The sequence below is a fragment of the Talpa occidentalis genome, unplaced genomic scaffold (assembly GCF_014898055.3).
Source record: "Talpa occidentalis isolate TD23 unplaced genomic scaffold, MPIMG_talOcc4v2.1 talOcc4.12, whole genome shotgun sequence".
Lineage (NCBI taxonomy): Eukaryota > Metazoa > Chordata > Mammalia > Eulipotyphla > Talpidae > Talpa > Talpa occidentalis.
In genome coordinates, this window is record NW_023601212.1 from 19,370,372 (window position 1) to 19,386,293 (window position 15,922).

Sequence of the window (15,922 nt, forward strand, 5' to 3'; positions counted from 1 at the left end):
AGCACCATCCATCAAGCCTCCCCCAGCTTGAATAAATCATTGAACATCCTCTTTTTGCCCCTGCTGGGGCTTCATCAGAATCTGCATGAAGTGGGAGCTGGGGGTGGCCAGGGAGAAGGTGTAGTTTGTAAAAAATCATAACCAACATGTCTTTTGTTTTTGGATATTAAACCGCTGCGAGTTAAGTTAACAAACTGCTCTTGGCTGGTGGAATTCCTGAGTAGACAGCCAAACAAAGCATTATTATGAGGTCATGGGTTTAAAAAATTGTTGTGAACTAGCAGTCTAATTGATGAGTCCTCCTCCTTGGTTGACCTTCGGAGGACCCCTAGTCCTTTCTCACTGCACTCTCTGGGTCCTGTGTCAGGCTGTGGTTATTTGTGTCTTGATCTGGTTGCCTCACTGGGTCATGGAGTCCCGGAGGGCAGGGGTTGGGAGGAGGCCTTGGCATCATTGGCTGCAGATTCCCGCCTGTTCTGCAGGGAGGTGCAGGTGAGTGATGGTCCACCTTTGCCGTGTGTTCCTAGGTTGGTAAAATGTCTGGGCCTGTAAACTGTCACCCCTTATTTTTCTTTCATACTTGAGAAAGCATAGAAGAAAGCGAATGACTTGGAACAAAGAGGCCATTGCTTGGCTTTTTAAAGACCTTAGCGACACTAGGCTCTTGACAGCCTTGTCTGTAGAGATAAGATGCTTTCCTACATGTAAGATTAACTCTGCATTATCAGAGCAAAGCTCAGAGGTGTGAAAACTGAGTCTTACACAGTGTGGTGGGGAGGAGAGGGGGTTCTGACTCCACAGAAAATGGGGGGCACTTCTCTGGCCTCTGTAACAGGTGAGGAGGGAGGGTGAGCTTCCTCATTTCTCCATGTCATTCGCCCCGGGGTCAAATTTTGAGCAGCATGGGTGAAAGATGTTCTCAGGTAGGTGTGGGGACCCAAGAATATTGGCACTCATGCCCTGCTTTCTTTTTTTTATTTATTCATTTATACAAGCACTGGGTACAGTCAGAAGCGCGGGAGGGTGAGAGAATTCACCAGGGCCAGAGTGGGGAACAGAACAGGCAGACTGACGAAATACACTGCTGAGGGGAGCAGAAGGCGTGCAGGAGAGGTCTGTGTGCCATGTGGGACCCTCGCCGGCAGCTGGGGATCAAACCGGCACTGCAGAGGCTCATGCCCTGATTTCTAAGGGCAGCCTGAGGAGAGGACAACCCTCTGGGAGGTCTGGGTTTGGTGTGGTGGAGGGTCAAACTCCAGCTTTGGTGGAAGAAGGTGTCCAATGTGGGTTTGAGTCAGTGTTCCTGGCTGCCAGCACCCTGAGTCCCACATATAGAGGGTCTGGAAGTCTCAGTGTCTCCAAGAGGGAGGATTGCAGCAGTGCTACAAGGGTCAGTGACAGAAGCCTGAGGTCATGATGTCACAGCTACATGACTGGAAGTGGTGGCAGCAGCCTGGGGCCTTCATCCAGAGATGCTATTGCCAGGAAGATCTACTGGGGTGGGACCAAAGGAATAGCTCAGACTATGGACAATAACCCAGAGGGCAGCACGTGAGCTCAAGGCCCCTCCCTTAAATGCCATCCAAGGAAGGACTGAGGGGGAGGCTCCTTGATGCAAATGAAATGGCACCTAAAGGGACTTCGGTTCTTGATTGACTAAAAGAGAATATTTTAAGCTGAGTAACTATGGACAAGTTGGTCTGTTACTAACCCTCCCCCTTACTATCCCTACCCCATGCAGGAGTTAGTGGGGTGCAAAGGAAGGGCAACACTCCAGGGGTGGGTGATCCTTGCTTCTTCACCTCATACAAAGACTCCTCCAGAGTCCCCCCAGATGTGCTGTCCTGGTCAATTCACCCCATTTCCTCGTTAGGACCAGGAACAACAGGGCATCTCCTAGAGGCCAGGGGCTCCTGGTCCAGACAGGGTAGAGGTGGAGAGAACATGCCTCTGGGCGTGTGGCTTACTCTTCTGGCCCCTTGGTTTCTCAGTGGGTGATACCCTGCCCCCCACCTTGAGTAGGCTTCCCGGAGCCTTTGCTCTTTGAGGAGGGTTGGGCAGGGGGACTCACAGGCCCACGTCCTCTGCTCGTCCATATGCCACGCTGTTAGGCCAGGAGCCGGTGCGTGGTGTTGGCGGCTCTACTTAATGGTCGGGAAAGGAGGCAATCATGTACCTCCATCTGCCAGCTGAGAGCCTGTGAGGAGGAAGCCATTAGCGGCCCCTATTCATGTGCCAGCCTCAATTAGCCTAAGCAGGAGCAAAGGGCAGTGGGCAATAGAATCTGCAGCCAGGCAGAATGGAGCAGAGGCCCCGAGGGCCCCTGGTGTCGATGGATAGATAGCAATTTGAGGGGAGACAAAGAGATAGGCAGGTATTCAGCTTTCTCCTTGCTCCTGCTTTGAAGGGGAATGTTCTAGATTGGAATCAAAACCACAGGACAGGGAGTTCTCTCTCCTTGAAAATGTCTACACTCAGGCTGAGCGAGAGCAAATGGACTCCCATTAAAGAGGGCAGGATGTTGATTCTTGGGCTGGCAGGGCAGGGGGAGGTGGGGAGGTGGCTGAGCCCCACAGTGGCCTCCACCCTTTTGGGAGCAGCCTTATGAGTGAGTTTGGCTTGGGCAAACCAGTAAGAGGGTCCTGGGGGCAGCCCCTATGGGGCAACTTCATGGAGCTTGTGTGCAAGCCGAGGCCATGGCCCAGTGTTTCCTGGGCACACGGGAACTCCCCAGGGAACTGTTGGGAGCAAAGGCTGGACCCTGCCTGCTGGGAATTATTTTCCCCTTGATCAACCAGCCACCCTTTCAGGATGCCTACCTTTCACCTAAGGTCTGAGGAAGAGGGCTGCCTGACAAAATGTAGTCTACCCTGTTAAGCCTGAATTTCAGATAAGCAACAAATAATTTCTCAGTATAAGTTTATCCCAATCATGTTCAAGACAGACTTACGTCTGAAATTGAACTGGGCATTCTCGATTCTGATTTGCTAAATCTGTCAACCTCTTAGGGTTTTCCCCGGAGGGTAATGGGTAGTTTCCTTGCAGCACCTGGGGATCTGCACAGCATCCCAGGGAAGGGGGCTGCAGGCTCTGTCCTGGGCCCATGGAGGGGTTGGGGGCCACTCTGAGAAGCCACCTTGGACCTGGCTGTGGCCAGTGTGGGGAAATGACCCCAACAGTGTCCTGTTCTGAATTCAGACACTCAAAGGAGGTTAGGAGGAGGAGATACTGCAGGTGGAGGGGTTGACGGGGAAGGCCCTTCCTTGCTCAGCACAGGAGTGTTGGATTCTTGCCGCTCTCCCTTCCATTAGCGGGTCTGGCCTCCCTCAGCCCTGAGAAGGCAGGTATGACTCCCAGTGACTCACTTTTACTCTGCTGAGGAGTGCCCGGCGTCTCTCACTGGTGTTGGCTTCCTGGCACAGGGGCTGCTGCCCTCCAGCCTCGAATCTTCCTTCCCGGAGGCTGGGGGAGGTGTGAGGTGGGCGTGAGACAGGATAAAAGGGAACACCAATATTCCAGTGCTCAGCCCCAGACACATTTTAACAGGGCAAGGTGTGTTTCCGAGTGCCCTGATGTGGGGGGCTTCGCATATTTTTATTTTTTCCTTGGAGCCTTGAGCTCTCCTCAGCCTCCCACCTGGCTAGGGCGCAGGGCAAGCTGGGCAAGGGGTGAAATGCAGGCAACTAGGTAGCTCTTGGTGAGACCTCACAACAGGGGCGGAGGGCCAGGAAACCACAGACCTGCAGAGTTGATAATGCATCCCGTGGGGGTCCACCCCAGAAGCATTTAAATGCATTTCTCTCCGGATGCTGCTCCCCATGGTTGATGCTCTGGGCTCTGGTCCATCTGGTTTTAAATGAACAAAACAACAGGACTTCAGCATCTTCCTTAAGAGAAGATTCTGGAGGCAAACCACCCTCTGTGGACCAGGATTGCTCCAGAGCCCCAGCATCTACTCATTGTGATTTTTTTTTTTTTTTTTTGCCTACTTCATATCCTTTCCTGTCCCCAACCTGGATAAGCCTCCGCTGCCTCTGGGCCAATTCATAATCCTCAATTTCCTCAAAACTTGCTAAAAATGGATGTCTTGTTGAAACTGTTTGGGATTAGCTGTGCTTGGCCCCGGGATGGCCGGCTTCTTCTACATGTGTGTGCGCGCGCGCATGCCTCGGGTTTCCTGGGTGTGTCTCTCTTCCCCAGACGATACATCTCCCCAGAACATACTGGCTGCTTTCTGCCTTTTCTTCCTTCTCTAGCACTTAAAACCTGCCTTCTTCTTCAGAGGACATTTGATGCCCCTTTGCAGCAGCTTCTCCCTGTCACTGATTTGAGAATCTCTCCTAAGTGGATGTCCTTGGATCCTTTTCTGCCCACTTCCTCCTCCTAACTCAAATGACCAAACTGCCGCAGGCACTCCAGGGAGCGGCAGGCAGCATTCTCTCACCCTCTCATCACACATTCTTGAGAGTTGACTATTGAATTTGAGGGATGCAAACATCTACAAATTCAGGGTGTCTCAGAGAAAATGGGCACTGGAGGGAACTGAGAGGTCAAATGCTAGCACCCAGTCCCAACCTGTCCTTGTTTTATTGATCCAGAGGGAGTCCACAACCTACTTAAAATCACAAGGGCTAGTCGGGAGCACAGTCAAGACCGAAACATGTGCTGCTTGAGTCATAGGCCATCAAATCTGCCACTGTTTTAAATTTCAACAGAGCAAGGATGGGGGTGAGACAGGGCACAGAACTGATCCTTAACTACTTTTCCAGGTGTGGGAACCCCACGTCTGTTCTCTCCACTCACACCACTCACTCCAGCCACACTGGGTGCAAGTTCCTTTCTGTTCACAAGATGCTGAGGGCGAGCAGGGAGCTGGCCTGGGTGGCAGTTGAATTAAGACTGGGTAGCTGCCTGGGGTATGGATCTAAGTTGGGTGCTGAGACATCACCGGAAAAGGGATGAGCTGGAGTGACCATATGGATTGGTCTCTTCTTAGGACATGGCAGTTCATGGCTGGGAGGGATGAGCTGATAATCTTCTTGGGTCCAGGGTGCACCCCAAAGGTGCATGCTCCAGCAGCAACAGCTGGTTCTCCCTTGATCACCTTTTGGGGTGAATGCCCAGTTAACTGCTGGTTCTGGCTTTGCTATGTGGCTGCCAAGTGCATGTTTGGGGTTAGAACTAAACTTCTTAGGACCTAGAATAGAGGCCAGGCCATGCCACCTCTGGCCCCCTTCTTAGCCCTTGACCTTGACTAGAAGTGCAAGTGGTATAAATATCAGCTTGAATTGAATGAGGGACAAATAATGACCTTGTTTGGGGCTTCTGCAAGTTTCTGTAAATCTCTGAGGGTCTAGTTCCAGGGCCTTGCTTTGTAGTCTCAGACACGATCCCTCTCTGCCTTCTCCTCTCCATCCAGGAGAGGCCTTCAATAGAACCTTCCCCCTTGCCCAGATGCCCTCACCTACGTGTTCTACCCAGATATGCCCCCAGTCATACCTCCCTCCCAGCCAACCACACCAGCCTTCCAGTGCTCCCCAACACGCTTAGTAACCCCTCGCTTACTAAGACCCGAGGATGCCTTTGAGTCCCTCCAGGGTCTCCGGCAGCATTTGATGCTGTGACCCATTTAAAAACTCCCAGTAAAGGTGTCTCTTGATTCTCTTCCTTCTTCAGCTACACTCACCTCATGGTCATACTCTCTCTGTAAGGGGCTTATCCCCTCAAATATCTCCTTTATACCAGCTGCTTCGCTCATCCATGTGCTTGCTCACTCGTTCATCCAGTGGGTATCCTTGGGCCGTTGCTGACGAGCAGGTGTTCCTCTAGGCTGCAGGGTGTCGTGGTGAGCAGGCCCAGCTCTCAGGAAGTTCACGTCTAACACATGCATGTATGGGTGGGTATGGAAGGCGTGCAGTAAGCAAATCGATAGACAAGAAAAACACAAGAGAGTGAACAGCATCAAAATGCGCTGATTTGATGGCGTGCTGGGGGCTGTTCTCAAGCGGGATGGGGAGGGCTCTCCACAGAGGTGACGCTTTCTGGAGACCATGTGATTAGACGGGTGAGGCTTGGGCAGCCCAGAGGCAGTAGCTTCTGAGACCAGCAAACAGCCAACCCCAGGCGCTAGTGGAAGCAAGGCAGTAGGAGGGGTGTGGAGGAGGAGGGGCTCAGCAGAGCATTTGCTCCTGAAAGTGGGGAGGAGCTATGGAGGGTTTTCTGGCAGGGACAGGGTCTGATCCTGGGGGAAAATGGGGTGTGAGAGGACGGAGTGGGTGACAGTGGCAGGGGGCCTCCAGGGGCTAAGGCTTTGCAACAGGAGAAATTCTGAGGGTGCTCTGAGCAGGTGGGGAGAGGAGAACATGCGGCCCAGCTGTGTGGAAAGGGGTCCACAGTCCCTTGACGGTTTGGATGTGAGGGCAGGGGTGAGGGAGAAGGAAGAATTAGGAATGTTTCTGGGGTTTCCCTTAAGCAAAGGAATAAATGGTCAGGCACACGGGAGAGAGGGCAGAGGGGGAAGCAGGTTGTTTCTGGAGGAGAGGCAGGAGGACTCTCAATCTTTATCTGCACCCCCCAAAATGGATACACCTCAAAGCTTTATTTTCATCCTCATCATGCTCCTGACCTCCAGCTCACCGGTCCCACCTCCTCTGGATGTCTGTAAATGCACTTTTCATGAGACAGCAGAAAATCAACTGGCGGTTCATCTGTACTTCCTCCCTGGTCCACCTTCCCTCACCCGTCCTGCCAGGCTGAGCTCCTAAAGGCTCCCAGGCCTTGAACTCCCACCCCCAAAGCACACACCAAGTCACCTCCTTTCTGCAGACTCAGTGATTAAATTTTTTCAGAGCGTGAGATCTGACATGTCACTTTCTTTCTCAAAACTCTTCAATGATTCCTCTCTACTTTTAGGACAGAGTCTGACTTCCTCAGATTTCCTGGCCCCAGTCTTACAGCCCTCTCCCCCACTGGTGTGCTGCCCTGCTCCAGCCAGGCACAGCCACTCACAGTTCCCTCAGCAAACTCTGCTCCTTCACGCCTCCAGATCTTTGCTCAAACTGGGGCTTCTTCCTGGCATTCCTCTCTACTCTCTACCCCCCTCACCTTCCTATCCTAATTGCCTTTGAGGAACAAGCTCAATACAGACCTCTTCTTAGAAGCCTCCCTTAAACTCCCCTTTGACTTAATAGGGAGAACCCAGACCTGAGGTAAGCAGGAAGTACCCCAAATCAGACTCAAAGAACTTACTGGAAAGTGTTCTGGCCTGGCCCTCCGTTCCCTATCTCAGTTAATAGTGACAAGCCAGTAACCAACTTTTCTGTGAAGAGAAGTCTGGGGCCTCCTCATCACCTCCACCTTCCTTTCCCATCCCTGCCTTCAATTCAGATGATTCTCCCGAGTGCATCCTGGGCAGGCCCAACCCCCATTTTATAGGTGAGGATACTTGCCCTGCATACTGAAATTTTCTCTGGGAGCCTTTTCCTGACCATCATGAGGTAATAATTACTTGGAAGTTTAAAGATGTCTGCCTCCCTTTCTAGACTGAAGGACGTGGAGAGCAGGTGTCTTGTCTTGGATGCCACAGCAGTACTGACATTTTTCTGGGTGAGCAGCATCCCCTTTACAGGGAGGTGGTATCTTCCAGTCTTCCAAAGTGTCAGGCTTCCTTCTGTCCTCCCCACCTGCCCACCCCTCATCTGCTTACTTACCCCTCATCTTTCAGCATCCAGCCCACATGTCCCCTACTCCAGGAAGTCCTCCTTGTGTCCTGCCCAAATTAGGTCAGTTCCCTGGGTTATATGTTCCATCCCACTATATAATTGTCCATTTTCACACTTGCCAGAGTTGACTGTAAAAACATGCTTTTCTGATCGTTGGTGTCTGTCTTCTCTGCGAGCCAGTGCGCATCCTGTGAGTCCAGGCACTGTGTTTGTTTTGGGTCACTCTTGTCCTCTTGGTGCCTAGCACAGTGCCTGGAACATGGTGGGTGCTGAATAAATATTTGGTGAGTGACTAGATTTTGAAGACTAATGAATGAGAAAGGGCTTTGCAAACTGTGAAGTTTCACCCATGATTCTCAGCCTTTCTCAGGACTCGCTCATCTGTAACGCTGACGCTGCAGGCTTCGAAAGGGGCTAGTTAACATCTTCAGTGTTATAGGGTGGGGACAATATAGCAGACTCTTGGTGGGCAAGGAAAACTTGGCTTGAATCCTTCCAGCAATGGGGAGCCAACCCCTTTGATTCACAGCTCTTCCCACTGCTGACAGTCATGGTCACTGCCTTCTCTTTTGAAGCCACCTGGACCTCCTGGCCATTGTCTTTTGGTCTGCCTTCAGAATATCGATCTTGATGGTTCTTCAGGGCAGCTCTGCAAGAGTGGAATGTTCCTCCAGCCTTGTCCCTCTAGAATCCACACCTGTCTCTTGGAGTAAGGAGTGGGGTTAATCAGCGGGGCTGGCCAGGGGTCCCTGAAGGTCACTGTTGAACTGCTCTCCACCACCACAGCAGGGAACTTCCGGCATGCTCCCTGAGCCCCCCTCATCTGCCGCCCTGACTTACCTAAATGCATGTCACCCAGAGGACAGGAACATTTGATTGCTAGGGAAAAAGTCTTTTTTCTTATGCCTTTCAAAAATGTGAGTCATGATGGGTCTAAAATTAGCCTGTGGAAATCAGGAGAAACAAACATACACACAAAAAAACGATACTAAAAATCCAGAGTACCTAATTATAGGAGAAAGGAAATGGTTTGGCAGAATTGGGATTCCAGTGATGTTTTCATATTTTCTTTGAATCAAACATTGTGTAGAAAGAGTGAAATACATTAGGCATTGTTAACACATTTTCTGACCCAGAGACTCAAAAACTCTCTAGCAAGCTACTTTAACCTCCATGGGTATTCCTGCATTTGTGGTGTTTGGACGTGCTCCGTCTCTGCTTTCCCCAGGCAGTTCCTGCTCACCACCATAAACCTCACAACAGGCGTCATCAATCAGGCAACCTGTTGCAGTTGCTCAGTTCCAAACACTGAGCAAGTTGCTTGGGTAAAGAAAGTTCCATAGGAGACACCGAGTGAAGGTTATTGAGTGGATGGTTCACGAGCCATGGTGGGGGTGGAGGGATGGAAGGAGAGATCTCTGGAAATCATCATGGTTCACCAAGCACAAGTCCAGCCAAACTGACCTCCTCCCTCTGGCTGATGGGTTTTCTAGGCTGGTAGACATGGATTGTGCTGCAGCCATCATCCATTTGGTTTCCGCAAGGCATTTCGTAAAGATGCTGATATATCCCTTGGGGACAAGATGGAAGGTTACAGATTAGGCAGTAATAGAGTTAGATGGATTAGCAGACAAAGTGGGGTGGGGTGGAGCTGCCAGGACAGCGAATGCCATTTGGACAATATTAATCGAAGCACAGAGCCCAAGAGAGGGGAGATAATGGTGTGTCCCTCTGTGCTTGGCAGTGGCCCGACCACATCTGGAGCATTGTACTTCATTCTGGGAGCCACAGTTGAGCGAGGACATTGACAAATGGGATGGCATTTGGAGGAGGGGACTGCGATGCCCCAGGTCTGTATACCACACCACGTGAGTAGTGGTTGAGGGAGCCGGGGACCTTAAACCTGAAAGAGAGAACATCTAAGTGGATCCTGACAGCTGTTCTCCATTATTTGAAGGTCTTCTGTGGAGGACATGGAATGGAAATGTTGGGCACAGAGTCAGAAACACAGCTCCTGACAGGAGGGCGGATTTTGGGTTTGATACACCAGCAAGAGGGTGGGGCTCTGAGCCCCACCAACGGTCTTTCTGTCCTGCAAGAAGACCACCTGCGTGGGCTTTCTTCTCCATAGCAGGACCTGAATGTGGGACTCAGCCTGTTGTGTGTTCCCCTTTACTCTACTGGCTTACCAAAGGTATACGAAACCCTGAGTTGAACCTGAAAGCAAACAGAGCATACAGAAGTGTGTGGAATATTCTCCTTGCCCTCTAAGACCTTATGCTGGAGTCAGGGAGAGAGGCAGATGCACAATTTCTGCTCACGCAAGGTTTTACTGTAGAGTGGGAGGATGGGCACTGGGTGGCCACCTCCCGCTCAGTGGCTAAATAGCTGTGTGACTTGGGGTCAGTTATTGCACTCTCTGTGCCTCAGGGGTCAAGTGGAATCTCTAGGGTGTGGTTCTCCACCTTTGCAGGGCACACTCACCAGCTGGGAATCTTAGTTAGAAGCAGCCTTCTGTCCCACGGCATCAATGGCTTAGTGACTCCAATGCAATGACCGGAAATGCTGATGGAGTTGAGAAATAATGTGACCTCTCAAAGAAGTTTTCAGTTGAAAGTGCAGTGAGTGGAGGGGAAGGGAGACTGGAGGGGAGACTGACCAGTTAGGGGGCTGAGGGAGAAGGGATGCCAGCTGGGGGCCTGGGGCAGTGCGAACCAAAATCTCAGGGGCAGAGACATAATTCTTGCCGGAGACATGAGGATGGAGAAGCATTTGGACAACTTTCAGTGATCAAGTTTTACCATTGGGCTGGCGGGTGTACTCTCCTCTTTGAGGGTGGGATGACGGTGGCCATGACCTTGGAGTGCAAATTCTCACCATGGTCTGGCAACCTGGGGGTGTCCTGGGGCCTCCTCTGTGGACCGCGGTCCCTGCTCTCAGGCTCCCCGGAAGAGAGGCAGGCTCTTCTCTAACCCGGAGCTCGGGGAGTGGGGCCCTCCGGGGAAAGGTTCTCGCTGCCTGGGTCCTCCGCAGCACAGCTGGTTCCAGTGATGGAGCCTGGGCTCCGCCTCTCCTGATGGAGAAAACCGGGGCCCTCCCTCTGGCCCCACCTCCACCCCTGTCTCCCTTCTCCCCCTTACTCCTCCATGCAGCAGCGTCAGGGAAATAATGAGGTTGCCCAACTGGCTGTGTACGAGCCATCAGGGTGTAGAATGAAGACAGATGACTGTAGCTAAGAGACAATTTGAAAGGGGATAAATACAGGCAACAAGTTATTCACCACAGCAATTTGTAAAGAGCGTTAAAAACCTGCAGATGGGTTGTTTCACATCATCTCCTTTTCCATTTGCAGGCTGACAGGCCCATGTAAACGACAGTGATGGATGGCTGCAGGCTGGGTCCCTTAATCTACCTCTCTGCCATTGATTAGTTTGGCTCGCAACGCACCCCGGGGTGGTGGACGTGACCTGTCTCCTAGAATCGAGGACCTGAGCTGGGCCCTTGGACATGGAGGAGACTCTGCGAGGAGAGCGGGGGAGAGCCGAGGGGAGCGAGCTGGCGAGAGGAATGGGGTGGGGAGAGGAGAGGCCGCAAGGACTGGGCACTCTACCTGGAACCGGCACGGAGCAGCAGGGGGGGTCTGCAGCAGATGACTGATGTGACAGGGCAGAGATAGGTCAAGGAACCCGCCGAGTCGGGAGCCAGAGTCGTCCTCTCCAGCCCAGCCTCCCTAAGAGCCCCCCTCCATAACGGCCACATCGGGCTGCCTGGCGGTGATCCTGGATGAGCCCTCAAGGATTCTTGATGGGCCACTTTGGACTCTATCCCAAGTGCCAAGTTAAGTGCCTCGTAATGAACGAATCCGCAGGTCACATTCTACCCGTGTTATAAGTGGGAGATCCCATGGATGAGGGGGTCATGATCACATTGGGCGGGGGGTGTTGATTGCAGGCTGAGTTTCGGATGCCCAAAGCAAAGAGAGTATAGACAGAAGTACCCTTGAGATGAGGCGAAGGCAGGAAGGGCACAGGTTGGCAGGCTGCTGCAGAAGGGATCAAAAGATTATAAGGCATCAAAGACTACAAATTTAGGGCAAGGTGAGAATGCACAATTCCCTGTAGTGCCTAAGAAATTAGAGAAAGAAGAAAGATTTGAAGAAGAGCTGTGCTGCTGTATTGGAAAAAGCATTAGGGTTGGATTTGGGGAACTTGGGTCTTTCCTCTGCTCCCCATGGCACTCACTGGAGGAGACTGGGTGATGGCGGGAACTCTCCGGGCTTCCGTGCGCTGAGTTTAAAAAGAGAGAGGGGGCCGAAAACCAGTAGTAGCTCACTCTTGTCATGTGCTGTGCCGTGTACAGAAATGTTCCCTGGAACAAGCAAAAGAGAGGCAGGTTGGCAAGTATTATTGTCTCCATTTTAAAGTTGAATAATAGCGGCTCAGTGAGATCAAGTAACTTGGACAAGGTCACACAGCTTTTCAGTGTGAACTCAGGCTCAAGTTTCTACCTCTAGCTCCATGGCCTTGGGACTCCAGCTCTTGGAGAGTGGGGCAACTGAAGTGCGGATCAATCAGATTTTAAGCAAAGCCTCCTCTACGTTTTAATCTTTAGGAGAAAATATGTTCTTCTCAAAACTGGACAATCATCGCCTGCTGGTCCAGGAGTCTGAGTGCCCCGGAGATCCCTTGGTCTTGCCAGGAGGATGATGAGAATACAGATCAGGACTGGTTTCCTTAGAAACTGCTGACCTCAGGAAGAGGTAGCCAGTTCTGGGAGCCAGCATCCTGCTCTGCCTGCTCCTTAATCAGAGCCTCACCATTCTTAAAAGTCAGGTTCAGAGCCCACCTCCTCCTTGAAGACCTCCCTGATAACCACTCTACAATGAGGATTCCCTCTCCTGGGTACTCAGGGTGCTTGATCATATCTGGCCTTTGATCACCAGTCAGGAGGATGTTCTAGGACCTGCTTAGTAAATGCAATTACCTCATGGTTCTGTTGGAAAATTGGAATCAAGGGCCTTTACAGCCCCACCCTGAGCAACCCTGGATGAGTCGGGATTAATGAGCTGAGCCCTCTCTGGGCAGGGAGAACCGTCTGCCCTTGCATGGGTCACTTTGCTCTACATGGGTCTGTGCCTGTAAATTATAGCGCTGGCAGTGGTGGGGAAGATGGCCGGGGTCAGCACTCTCAGCCCCGGCTGTCCATCAGACACACTTGTGGAGCTTCTAAAAATACAGAAATCTGGGACTGGTTCAGCCCCAGTGAATCAAAATCTCAGGGGAAGTAGCCTAAGCATCTGGACCTTTTTTTCTAAACTTGAGCTGGTTTTGATATTCAGCCAGGGCTGGGAAATGATGACCTCCATGTGGAGAATCATAACGGCCGTCATTTACAGGTCCTCTCTGTATGTCAGGCGCTGAGCTCAGCACTGTTGCCTTCCTATCATCCCTCACCACTCTTGGCCACTCTTGTAAAGAGGTCAGGTTTTCCAGGACATAGACAAAGGGGTTATGGCAGGAAGCTTTCTGGGGAGCACTCAGAGAAAAATGGCCTATTGGGGAGTGAGAGCAGCTGGACTGGGTGGGGGGAAGGTGACGGTGGTATCATGACAATGAGGCCTCCCTAAGGCCAGTACTGCAGCTAAGATGGCCTTAAGAGCTATCTGCAGTAGAGGCAAGAAGCTCAAGCTTTGGCATCCCATCTGGGCCAAATTTTGGGTATCAGCTGCCTTTAGGGATGGTGCCCAACTTCAGGGAATCCAGGTCCCCCTGCCAAGAGCATGCCTAGGGAGGTACTCAGCTGGGAAGATTGGCAGTGGGAAGATTAAAGACCTGGTTCCAGAAAATGGGGTCAACATGCCACCCCAGAGCATCCACTGCATCACAGTACCCATATATGGAAACAGGGTTGGAGGTGTCTGAATCCACAGGTTTAGGGTACAATCCCAGCTCCATGCCAAGCCACATAGCTTTCCACCTGGCTTGAAGCTACATGGTTCTCTTAGAGCCCCTTGTGTGCAGTTTGGAACTACGACTCTACACCCTGTGCCCCCTACCCAAACACAAACACATGTATACGTGCACACCGCCCCATGCCACATTAAAGAGGAGATAGAGGGCAAGGTTAGGCCCAGAAATAACAGGCTAGAGAGATTTGATGAGTCTGTGATAGCAATATTAAGATGTCTCACTCTGTGAAATTTAAAAGTTTTGTTCCATTATCACATATAAATAAAAAGAATTTACTGTATTTGCCTTAATTCATAGGCCAGAGGGGGTATTTATTTTTATGCTTGAGACTAGCAGGCTTTAACATTTGTATAATTGTTAGGCCATCCCCAAGAAGGTTCTAAGGACCCTGCTGGAGGTTGACAGTTCCTTTGACCCACCTGATAGGGAGGCTGGGGGACAGTCTTTGTCTTTCGGCTTCCTTGGTGGGGGGCTCCTTGGCACCCAACTTCTTCCTGGGGAGCAGGGCTAAGTTGGTGGGGTCTCAGTTCAAGACAATGGAGACGGAGGTTTCACCATATTTCCCCATTTGATTCAAGGCCTCAGAAGACAGACTGGGGAAGGCAGCGGCTGTGAGCGCAGGGAGGTGTCAGCCCAAGGGGAGCAGAAATACCAAAATAGGCACCACTGGGGTGGGGGTAGGGGAGAAGGGAGTTGGAACACTGACCTTGGGGAGAGCCAGCACAGGGAGCCAAGTGAGGAAGAGTTGGGCTGGGTGGGCTCAGAGAGGCGAGGAGCCCCTCTGTCAGGGTAACACTTCTGGGGCCCTCAGAAACCCATGCATTTGTGCACCATCTGGTCCCTAGTCCACTCACCTGCCACTCTCTCAACTTCCCTTGCTCCCTCATTTATTCACGTTTCTCTGGACTAAGGTTGATGAGGTTGGAGACTGGGGATCAGGTTGGTCTTAATGTCCTCCGTCTCCTCATCACCCAGTGCAGTGTCTGGCAAATAGTGCTTAATAATATTTGTGGAGTGAGTGGATTTTCTCATTCATTCACTCACCTTCGTTCACTCACTCACCTGTTCGTTGACTGACCATGAAGCATTTGAGCCTTTGGGGGCACATTGGCAACTCCCATGGGCATTTAGAACAAGAGTATTGACCTCTTGGAGGTCACACCCACGAGGGAGTTAGGGTGGCTTCCAAGTGTGAGGGGCTCAGTGGATGAAGGAGTGTCTGAGCCAGCCCAAGAGTCAGGGTCCATGGGATGTCCCAGTGGGTGGCCTAGGGAATTCTCCCTCATCAAGCTGGGCCCTTCACTGGGGAGGATTTGGGAAAGAAGAGGGGATTAGAGCACCCCCACTGGAAGAAGGATCTGAGTAAAGAGGGAGAGTTGGGAATGAGTGGAGAAAGGAGGCGATTGGTGAGGTGGGAGGAGCAGAGGGGCTGATGGGGAGGCCATGGGGGAGGAGGCACTGTCCTCTCTGGCTGTCTGGATGGTCAAGCAGCACTTGACCCCTGCAGACCTCCAGCCTCTTCTCCTGTAGGAGGAGTGTCTGTCTGAAACCACCTTCTCGAGGGCGAATGTCACTGTGCAGGTGAGGGGTTCAGGGGTTCATGTCCTCATCTCCTCCCGCTCACATCTCTTTCAGCTTCTTGGGAGGTGAGAAAACTCAGGTCACAGGAAAGAGTATGGGGGAGTCAGAGTCTTGCCTGCTCTAGTCAGGGACCCTGGAGAAAAAAGAAACTGATTTTCTCCATTGGCATCACAGGAAATGGTTGCTTGACCCTCGGGAAGGAAGCAGCCAGGGCCTGCGCTCCAAGCCTAAGCTCCCACTTTCAGGTGTGCAAAGGGCTGGCCTGTCTCTGCACCCACTTGGGCCTTGGTGGGATGCATGGAAGAGGTGGCCCAGGGAGAGAGGAAGCACCCAGGGGAGGCCCTGTCACTAGCGCCAACAGAGCGCTCTTTACCATCTCTTCTCTGAAACCCCTTCGCTGGCTGAGACTGAAGTTTCCAGCCAGGGCTGAGGGTCTCTAGCCACCAGAGGAGCCGCTCCACTGCCTGTGTGTGACTCTTCAACAGGAGGCAGCCTTGTCTTTGGGGTCCCCACCCCCAGAGCATATTCTCACCCCCTGGCCAGAGGGGGAGGTGGGACACAGAATTTCATCACCAGAAGAAAGGCCACCACAGCAGGAGGGGGGATCAGGGGAAAGGTTTCTGGGGCGCCACTCCAAATAGCTTTGGCAGT

General features: G+C 51.9%; 1 long non-coding RNA gene across 1 annotated transcript; it reads left to right on the forward strand.

The window, feature by feature from the left end:
• The first annotated feature begins 304 nt into the window (after positions 1 to 304).
• Positions 305 to 11,283, forward strand: LOC119239896 (uncharacterized). Its single transcript, XR_005124034.2, has 3 exons — positions 305 to 492; positions 9,466 to 9,571; positions 11,074 to 11,283. It is a non-coding gene; the product is annotated as an uncharacterized LOC119239896 (long non-coding RNA).
• Positions 11,284 to 15,922: the final 4,639 nt, after the last annotated feature.